We start from the raw sequence: 11,694 nt of genomic DNA on the forward strand, positions 1-11,694 counted from the left end.
ATTATATGAGCAGGTGGTACCAACTAGTCAGCAAGCACTGAGCTATTCACAGATGCGGTAGACCAGGTTAGAGCGGTCTCAGAGGATGGAGAGCAGTGGGGGTGTGATGGGTCCACGACGGAGAGAGGTGTCAAGTGGTGTAGGAGCTAGTGGGGGTTTGATGGGGCCTCCACGTAGAGATAGATCAGATGGTGCAGGGACTAGTTAGGGAGAAGGTGGTGATGGTGGTGCAGCATCTGGTCAGAGTGGCATCTGAGAGAGCATTTTGCATATTTTGATATTTGTCATTTTGGACTATGTCTTGGATGGCTCTTGGTAGCCGATTTTGTAGACTTCATTGTACTATGATACATGAGATGATATATATGAGGAGATCCCATATTTTTGTGATGATATGCATGTTTATATGTATGGAGTTTATGCTTGGATGGTTCCTTGTACTTTTCTATATGTATGTGTTTATGAGATGATTCCTATATGTTGTTTTTATGATGATTTATGCTTACATGATGTCTATATGCATGTTGGATACTAACATATGAATGTAGGTTTATATATGTGTGCATGCTTTGTTTGATTTATTGCTTTATGTATGTAATGCCATGATGATGATGTATGCATAATAAAATGATGATTATGATAGTATCTTGTACTATATATTAATACAAGGATGAGATAATGATATGCAATGATGTTAATGCAATATTTTGAATGAATGATTTATTTATGCATATGCATCTAGATGGTTTAAGAAATGTATGTATATGTGGATAAACAAATGTAAAGTTCAAATGTTTAAATGATGATTTCTAAATGAATGCATATGTTTATAATGTACGAACCAATGTTGGAAACAAAGGGTTTTATGATTTCAAATGCCCAAATATGATTTAAGTAAAATGATAATGTGATGATAATGCAACATATGGTTAATAACTGCACCTTAATGAAATTAAAAAGGGATAATGAATGCAATTTAAATGGATCTTAAAATGAGTATAATAAGACACTAATAATGGATGAATGAATGCACTTTTGAACTAAATAGATAAATGAATGTATGCAACGATAAATGATAAAGGATAATAAAGGATGATAAAATGATAATTGATAACTAGCACTAAATGAATGCATAGTAAATGACTAATACAATCAAGGACAATTGGTTTATATGAATGAATCTAAACATCATGATTATGCAATGATGAAATGATATAAGAAGACTAATACTTAATAAATGATAATGAACTATATGCATTTTAAACAACTAAAATGATATGAAATGTACTTGATGCAAATGCAACTAAATGTAATGATGATGAGATGATCATGATAGATGAATGCAAGGTTGTTTATACTTTGCATGATGCACTGATGATGTATCAGAGTACTCAGTCGCGATTGTATCCAAGACTAGCTTAATTTTCACATAACTGCTCATTTTTAACTTTGTTCACACCTGTATGCAAAAATATGTAAATAAATGAGTAAATGGATGGATGGTATGCAACGGAATGTAATATAAACAGATGAGATGAAATGATGATCCATAGTGCTTTATTTTTCATCATTGAGCTTTTAAAATGTTGTAAGAAAATACAAGCAACATGACATAATGATTCAAGATGACCAAAGTATTTCTTACATGGATTTGATATAGCAAGTTAATACAAACAACTTGATATAATGGGTCAAGTTGACCAGAGTATTTCTTGCGGAATAGACAAGGATCATCTCCGTTCATGCATGACTTGGATCATCCTCCTTGATCTTGGGCTGATCATATCCTGAGACAAGTTCATACCTTAATAAGAGACAAAAACCTTTATCCAAATTGGACGAGGTAGGAGGAACCAAAGAAGGAGCATTGTTCTTGTAAGCAAACAATATGTACATAAAGAATAAAGAATATGGATCCTTGGTACTGGTTTAGGCTCATATGGTCGAGGTATATGCTGTAGTCAGCAAGCCGTAGTGATCTATGACTGCATTTGGCACAAGATCATGTATTTTAGTGAACTTCCCACGTAGACACCATTAGTACATGCCCCAGTACTTCATTGGAATGGTTCGCAGAAGATACACAAACAATGTTGTAGGAACCTGATATATATAAACAAATGAATAACTCACAAATCAACCAAGTATTTGATAGCTTTAAACAGAATTTTCTTGTCAAAGAAAATGTCGTTTTGTCTTTGTTTTAGTAAGGAAGGATGCATCCTTGTTGAAGACAGTTTGAGTGTTGATGTTGATTATTTGGTCGATTTGAGAAATGATCATCATGCGAGTATTTCACAATGTTTGCCTGATTATCTGCTTGGATGCGTATGTACAATGCGTTGCCATGTTTTTGTGTGATTTTCAATGTTTTCTGATGTTTTTGGATTTTGTGAGATAATTTTGAATGTTTTTTATATTTTTGCGAGATAGTTTTGAATGAAGAACTTAATGAATCACAAGACAATGTAGTATCCACTTCCATCAAACTAGATTAAGGGTTTTGCCCCCAGTTTAGACATGACTATGAAAAAGCGGGATGCCAGACACATGAAGTACTATCCTTGATTGTAGATCAATAACAAGCCATGACTTTGGATAGATGGATGAATGGATGTAATGAATGTGATCGCAACAAGTCTGAAAGACAATGGAGCCATAGCCTTTACAAGTGGCATCTGTTTGCCAGGTTTTCACCATCGCACTTACCCAAGGTGCCACCAGAGTGGTTGTTCACCATTTTGGATGCATGATTTTTCTTTACTATTTTGATGTTTTTATATGTTTCTTCAAGACCTTTATCTAGATGTTTTTGGTATTTTTGCTAGTATATATGGGAGCCTAATGCTCTATGCAACCTATGTATAAAAGCGTTTGAGGTGCATGTTGTTGATCGGATCTGCTAGCGATTCTCCTTCTGAAGTAGCCAACTGATATACCCCAGACCCAAAGATAGCAGTAATAACACATGGACCCAACCAATTTGATTCAAACTTTCCTTGATGTTCTCAGTTGGGTTGGTTACGAGGATTTTCTCGAAGAACAAGATCACCTACCTCAAATGTATGAGGTCTAACTTGATGATTATAGCTTCTACTCATACGTTGTTGATAGGCCTTAGGTGATTGTATGCATCTTGTTGTTTCTCATCAAGTAGTTCTAAGTCTTGAAGATGGGATACTTTGTATGCTTCATCATCTATGAGATTATGCAAGGAAACCCGTAGAGATGGTATCTCAACCTCAATAGGTAAGATAGCTTCAGTGCCATTGACTAGTGAGTAGGGAGTTGCACCTGTAGGGGTTCGAATGCTAGTTCGATATGCCCATAGTGCTGGATTCAATTGAACATGCCAATCATGATCGGCATCATTGACTGTCTTCTTGAGGATTCTTAATATGTTATTGTTTGATGCTTCGGCTGACCATTGCCTTGTGGGTAATAGGGAGTGGAAAAGTGGTGTTGGATGTGAAACTTCTCACAGAGCTCACGGACATCCTGATTTTTGAAAGGAAGACTGTTATCTATGATGATGGACATGGGTACACCATACTGACAGATGATGTAATTAAGGATGAATGAGGCGATCTTCTTACCGGTGACTTGGGTAAGTGGAACATCTTCGATCCACTTTGTGAAGTATTTGGTGGCGGTAATAATGAATTTATGGTCGTTGGATGAAGATGGATGAATTTTACCCACAAGGTCAAGGCCCCATTGACAAAAAGGCCATGGTGTTGTGATTGGTTATAATTCTTGTGCCGGTGCATGTATCAGGTCTCCATGAACTTGGCATTTCTTGCACTTTCTGACAAAGTAGTAGGAGTATTTTTCCATAGATGGCCAGTAGTATCCAGTGCGTAGGAGTTTCTTGGCGAGTGACGGACTACTTGCATGGGTTCCACAAATTCCTTCATGTACCTCTTGCAAGGCCTTTTTTATCTCATCTTATTCCAAACATTGAAGGAGAGTACCATCAAGACTGCATCGGTATAGGGTTTCAGCAATAATGGTATATAGAGCGGTCTGGCGAATGAAGGTTTTACGTTGGTTATTCAATTGGCTATGAGGAAGGGTGTGATCATGGAGGTAGGTGTAGAACTCACCGTACCATGGGGATTTGAAACCAATAAGGTGACATATCATCTCGGATTCGGGGATATCATAAGCAGGGATCCAAAGTTGTTCTACCAAGAACTCGTAGCGTGTTGAATTCTATGGAAGATCTAGGAGAGATGCGATAGTAGCCATAGCGTCAGAAGCTCGATTCTGATCTCTTGGTATCTGCTCAAAGGTGATAGTAGTAAATGATGTCTTTAATTTGTCCACCATTTGTTTGTATGGCATGAGTTTGTCATCTTTAGTTTGATATTCATCAGTTGCTTGTCGAATGACCAGTTGGGAGTCTCCATATACTTGTAGTTCTTGTAACTTCCATTGTACGAATAGCTTGAGTCCTGTGATCAAGGCCTCATACTCTGCTATGTTCTTGGTGCATGGAAATGTGAGCCTGTAAGACTTCAAGATGTTGTCACCTTGAGGTGTGATAAATAGAATGCCTGCCCCCGAGCCATGCCTAGTGTACGAACCATCAAATTATAGTTTTCATGGTTCTGCTATTGTGATCATGAATATCTCTTCATCTGGAAAATTGGAAATGAGAGGATGATTGCCTATGAGTGGTGCATCGGCCAACTGATCTGCAATGACTTGACCCTTAATAGCTTTACTATCTACATACTCGATGTCAAATTCATTGAGAATCATCACCCATTTGGCCAAGCAACCTATCAATGTAGCTTTACGGAGTAAGTATTTGAGTGGATCAATCTTCGCAATGAGCTGTACTTTGTGTGTTAATAGATAGTGCCTCAGTTTAGTGGCTGCCAAGATTACTACTAGGCAAGCTTGCTCAATAGGTGTGTAGTTGAGTTCATAGCCAACCAATGTGCGAGAGATGTAGTAAACAATGCACTCTTTCCCTTCTGCATTGTGTTGTGCCAATAGTACACCCAATGCCATATTTGTTGCTGATATATAGAGTAACAGAGGTCTTCTTGGATCTAGTGGGATCAGCAATGGTGTATTCATGAGATAGTCTTTAAGCATCTAGAATGCTTGCTGGCATCTGGTATCCCATTGAAAGTGGATGTTTTTGTGTAGTAGATGTGTAAAGGGGTGACAATTATCTACCAGTTGTGCAATGAATCTTCGGATGGGTTGTAGCCGTCCTTGTAATGTCCTTAGCTAACTGATGTTCTTTGGAGGTGGTATGTCCATGATTGCTTTGACCTTTGCTGGATCAACCTCAATACCTTTGCTTGAGACAATGTATCCTAGAAGCTTCCCTAAGGTTACTCCAAAGACACATTTCTTTGGGTTGAGTCAAACATGATATTGTTCTAGTCTATCAAAGATTTTAGCTAATATGTCGAAATGACCTTCTCTGGTGATTGATTTTGCTAGTAAGTCATCAACATAATCTTCCATTATAGTATGCATCATGTCATGGAAGATGGTGGTCATTGCTCATTGATAGGTTTCTCCTACATTCTTGAGACTGAAAGGCATTACATTCCAGCAGTAAGTGCCCCATGGACATGTGAAGGTTGTCTTATGTTGATCCTCTAGTGCGATCTTTATCTGATTGTATCCTGAAAAGCCATCCATGAGTGAAAGCATGGCATGTCCTGTTGTTAGGTCCACTATGATGTCGATGTTTGGTAGGGGAAGTCATCCTTAGGACATGCCTTATTTAGATCTCTAAAGTCAGTACAAATACAGATGCCCCCATTTGGTTTGCCGACAGGCACAATATTGGATATCCAATCTATATAATCAATTGGTCTAATGAAACCAACATCTAGGAGTTTCTTGAGTTTTGCTTTGACTAGTACTGCAATCTGAGGATGCATCTTACGAAGCTTCTGCTTGACAAGTTTGGCTCCTTCTGCTACAATGAGGTGATGCATGACTAAATCAGGATCAAGCCTAGGCATGTCTGCATATGACCATGCAAAGTTGATCTGACGCTTTTGAAGGAACTCTACAAATTTAGGTTGTTCCTCTGGAGTTAGAAGAGATGCCAGATGTATGTGGTGAGGAGTTTAAGGAGTCCCCATGTTGTATTCTCTTGTTTCCTCGATGAGAATCGTTGATCATTCCTATTGTGTACTAGCAAGGAGAATGTCAAACCTTTCATCCGCTGGTGCCTCAGAGAGGTTTTCACCATTGGATACACTATTTCTTTTTACTTTTGTTGGATCAAACAGTGCCATGGTGTGGTTTTCACTGGAAGATCCATGTTTTATTGTTATATTTTTGCAGCTGAAAGGTTTGGCATCCGCCCCGAAGTATGTTGCGCTATTAAGTTTAATGGTGAATCTAGCTTTGTGATCCCCACTTGGTATATTATCCCGTAGTTCCAAAAAGTCAATGAGCACCTCACCATTTTGGAAAAGGTCAAGACATGGGGGATTAGGTTGGTTCCATTCGATGAGTTCAGGATGGATAATGGGCATTACCTCATCAATTAGGTTAAGTATGTTAGATGTGTCAGTGAGGGTTAAGACATTATGGTGAAGGTTGTTGATGGTACTCTCCCTATCAGAATCAGGCGTAGGATGTGATGTAGGGTCTGTGGAAGAAGTTTCCAGCTCAGGAACCCAAGAGGTCTTTATCTGTGCTTCTCCGTAAACAGGGATGTCTTTGCGAGGTGGAGGTAGTGATGTGTCTTCCTCATCTGAAGTATTAAGCTGGATGGATTCAAATTCCCATTCATGTGAGTCGGTCTCTGAGTCACTTTCCAGTATCCGATTACTATACCATACCGGGATGTCTTTTGAGTTAAACACTGCGGGTGTGACCGGTTGATGTACCATTGTAGATGAAATGATCGATGTTGTAGGAAGGATGATGGGGATCAATGAATCTAATATGAGGAGTATCAATAGTGTTGACTCTGTTACTTCTGCTGGAACTGCTGGTGTCGTAGATACTGTTGTGGGTTCTGATACAGTTGCTACCGCTAATGGTGCTATTGATGTTATGGCTGCTGCTGGTGGGATTATTGGTTTGTTTGGTGGGATGATTGGCATTGTAGATGGTTGTGTTGGGATTTTTAGCCTCAGTGGGGCAGTTGCGTTGTTTGGTGGGATGATTGGCATTGTAGATGGTTGTGTTGGGATGTTTAGCCTCAGTGGGGTAGTTGCGATGGTGTTTGATGTTGCTTTTATAATTAAAGGTGTCCTCTTTGTAGTAGGTTGATATAGTGGTTTGTTGGGTTTTCCTTTAAATCTTAGCTTAGGAAGGATCTCCTTTTGAAATCCTAAGCTTGTATTATCCTTGGGCTTTAATTCCAGCTGCAGTGGTTCATGTCGTCCTTATTTGCAAGGTCCCAAAGCACTCTGACCATTGTAACCCATTCTTTGCATAATGAGGAGGCCTTTGCCATACTGATTTGTGGGAAGCTTAGATTGTGGCATATCGGTGGTGATGGGATCTTTACAGATCCATTCTGCTAAGTCCTCATCTCTGGTTTCTTCTTCTTGACTCTTCCCTAGGATGAAAGGCGTTAAAGGACATGCTAGCCTGATTAGTGGTTGTTGAAGTAACCACTGAGGTTTACCATGTGTTCTAGGAGAAGTGGGCATTTGTCCCACACAAAAGAGTTGACTCAAATTGTATTCTCCAGGACCTTCCTCTGCTATTTTCATCTTAAGCTTTTCTTGCTTGGGTCTAGTGGTGTTTGAATTGGCAAGAGAGGCTAGACTTACGTATGAGGTGGAGGAGATGGCTTCTCTATTGTTGGGAATGGTAATCTCTGGTTGATGACTTATATTATGACAATATGCAAAGGGATTTGCATTGCCCAAGATTGTGATCTCTACACCATTATGTGGGAACTTGATACACTGATGGTAGGTGGATGGAACGACTTGCATGGCATGTATCCAAGGTCTTCCTAATAATAGATTCTATGGCAGAGGAAGGTCCATGACTTGACAGATAATGTGTTTCACCACAGGGCCCACTTGGATTGGTAGTACCACAGCTCCTTTGGATGAACGCTTTGCATCATCATAGGCTTTGATTGTTATCTTCTTGCGGGGATCCACTGATTCTATTGCATATCCCAAAGCTATGACCAACTACAGTGTACAAATATTCAGGCCGACTCCATTATCGATCAAGACTCGTTTGATCCTATGTTGGTTGATAAATCCTTCAATGTGTAGTGAAGCATTATGAGGTTGCTAGAAGGAAGAGTTGTCACTTTTAGAAAAAGTGAGACAAGGTGATGACTTTAGATTTCCAACCATGGCTTGGAACTGATCTATATTTAGGTTTGCAAGGACTGACGCCTCTTGGAGAGTGTGATCCAAGATGGTTTTATGAGATGGAGATAGGCACAATAGCTCTAAGATAGATATCAGTGTGGGTGTTTTGTCTAACTGTTCCACAAGATTATACTACTTTGGGATAGATGGGGTGCCTTGTGGAGCTGCTTTTATGGTAATCTTGTTGTGATGTGTAACAACATTGCAAGTGGAGCTGAGATTTTTGATGGTTACAGTTGCAATTTGTTCACTGGCATCGTATAGGTGATTCACAGTATAATTATATGCGGCTTGCGTATAATTTGTGGTATCTGTGTTTCTCCCTGAAATAGAAGGACCCATTTGATCTGGTGATGGAAGTGGATTTTTAAACATAAGATGATCATTGTTCATTGTCTTTGGGTCATGTCCTTCGATTTTGATTTCACCTCGGTCAGTATGATCATGAATAAGATCTTTCAATCTGTGACAATTGCTTGTCTTATGTCCTCTTCCTTGATGGAAATCACAATGTTCAGTATCCCTCCACCATGAAGGTTTGACTTGAGGTTCATAGTTTGATGTTTTGGGTAGGGTTACTAGATTTTGAGAAACTAGTTGTCGTAATACTGTTTTGATGGGTTCCCCTAAGGGAGTGTATGTTCATTTTGGTTTTTGTTGACACGGTCTGGGTTCATTGTGAGATGTGATGCAACCTTGATTTGGAGGAGCAACTGTGTTAGTCTGAGGTGGGGGATTTTGTCTTGCAAATCGAACTATAGGTTGTACACTTTTGATAGTTCTTGCATCCACAACTCCATCATTGATGATATTTTTGTTTTTGTTCCAGAAGCTTGGTTTGTCACCATTGAAGCGTGGGCGAGGACCATCCTTTGGGTCATTATAGATTTTGATAAGTCCTTTCTTGATGAGAGCCCGCTCACATTTTAAACCTTTTGTGATCATATCATTGAAAGAGTCTGTGTCTTTGATGTCCAGGTGAAACTCCATTTCTTCATTTAAGTTGGAAATAAATATTTCCACTAGTTCTTATTTAGGTAACTGAAGAGAACGTCTTCTAGACATTTGACGCCATCGTTGCAGGAATACTGAGAATAGTTCACCTAGTTTTTGTTTAGTGTTACATAGATCAGCCATGGTGATATCATGTTCAATGTTATGTGAGTAATGTGCCAAGAACTTTTGAACTAGCTCTTCAAATGTCCTAATGCCACCTAGTAGTCGAGAAAACCATGATGTGGTTGTTCCTCCCAAGATTTGGGGAAAAAGGCGCATGAGGTACGTACCTTCATATGCCACTTTGAGACAAGCTGAATGGAATTCTCTGACATGATCGTGAGGATCTCCTTTTCCTCGATACTTTTCGAACTTGGGTGTTTCAAACCCTTGTGGAAAAGGTGGCATATAAAGATTCCTATCAAAGGGATAGGGACAAATGTCATTGAGTGAAAATTGATTAGTCTTTATGCCACTATGAAGTTGTTGGGTGAGATTTTCAACTTGTTGCTGCAACATCTCTATGTCATTTGGAAGAGGAGGTGGTGGTGGATTTCCTTGAGGAATGTTATATCTGATGTGATCTCTACCTCTTTCTTCCTCATTGCGACTCTGATGTTCTGATGCTTGTCTTAGTTGTGCAAGATCAAAGTCAAAGGGGAGTTTAGCTTCTTCTTGAGCAAGCTTTAAAAAGTGAGCATCTGCATTGCTCCTGAGTATTTCATCAAAAAATTTGTTGAAGAGGGGGTTGTGTTGAGCCCTTTCTATTGTTGTAGGAGTAGGAGTACTTGGGTTTTCGTCATTCGCATTTCCTCCAAGTGCTTCTTGAAATTCATTGATATTTTCCTCCTCTTCTTCTTTAATTTCTATTTCTCATTGCCTTGACTGTGATTGGGTATGAGCCATTTTGTTTATAAGTTTTTGTTGAAGTTGGGTGAAAATGATGATGAGTTGTTGATGAAATGAAAGATTTATGGTTGGTGTGGTGTGTTACATATGGATCTCTAGCACTTAAAGGTAGATGTTACCAAAATTCTTTCTTTGAATTTGCTTGTTGTGTTTTGATAATTTTTGATGTGATAAGGTTTAGAGAAATCTGAGATGTGCTACAGACTTAACTACCTAGTAATGAGAGGATTCACTCATAAACTAGTTTTAACCTGCGTAGATATGTCTCTTAGGATGAGCTTATCCTAGATGTAGAAACAATCTAAAAGTGATTTGTTGTGTTTGATTTCAAGCAATATCCAAAAGAGAATTTAGGACAAGAACCTCTTAATGTTTTGAGAGTTGAAATGAAGTGATGACGTGAAGGTGAGAAATGGATGAAATGTTTAACTTCAATAAAAGCTTTGTGTCTCAAATGGAACAAATTCTACCTCTTCTCTTTCGGGCGTTGGTGGCATTTCTCGAGCTACGTTGTATGTGATACAAATGTCTGGGAAGAAGTTGGGATTGATCTTGCCTCCTTGGTTTTTATGATAACTCAAAGCTCTATATTGCATAAAAGCTCTACGGTTTAATGACTCTGGATCAAATTAGTTTGATTTGCCTTGAAGGTATAGACGCATGTGATGTAGAAAAGCTCTATGAGAGACAAAGATTTGTCTATTTAGATAGAAGAATTTCCTCCTTTTGATCAAAGCCTTTGAGCTCAATGGTATTCTTTTCAAGTTGATGTTTTGATGAAGATTTTTCTTTCTCAAGATGTGAAGAATGGTCATATAATTTGATACTTTTCTCTTTGTTTTTGATCTTTTGGTTGTTTTGAAAAATGTTTGGTTGGATGAATACTTGTTCTGATTTTTGGATTTTATGATGTTTCTTTGACAAGAAAACAAATAAAGCACACAAACACAAGAATGTTGCCTTAAAGGCACAAATGAGTATGGGTCTAGATCAACCCAATCCTTGGACTTTTTATGACCCTTTCCTTTAAGTGTTTTTTAGGTGTTTTTCTTTCCAAAGCCTGAAGTCGGCTCAATTTGTACTTGGTCTTGACTAAAACGAAAACACTTCAAACACTTTTTATCCCTAAGGTCAAATGGCCAGTTGTGATAAATTCAGCCCACATCTTGATATTTCTTCGACTTTGGTACTACATACCTTATGAATCCCGTCGTGGCAGGTAAGGATGTGATATACTAAGTCTTGCATGAACATAACAAATAGATGATCCCTATGATGGGGGAGTCACCACTTTCATCAAGCCATAAGTGACTTTTCAAAAAGCTATGTTTCTACTCAAGAAAATATGTATGGTGAGTATCTTAGGAGCAAAACCATCTATGCTCTTGCACTGAATTATATCACAAATATACTCAATCAATAGAACAGGTGGGCTACTACTTAAAGGTGT

This window comes from Cryptomeria japonica, chromosome 3 (assembly GCF_030272615.1).
Source record: "Cryptomeria japonica chromosome 3, Sugi_1.0, whole genome shotgun sequence".
NCBI classification, from domain to species: Eukaryota; Viridiplantae; Streptophyta; class Pinopsida; order Cupressales; family Cupressaceae; genus Cryptomeria; species Cryptomeria japonica.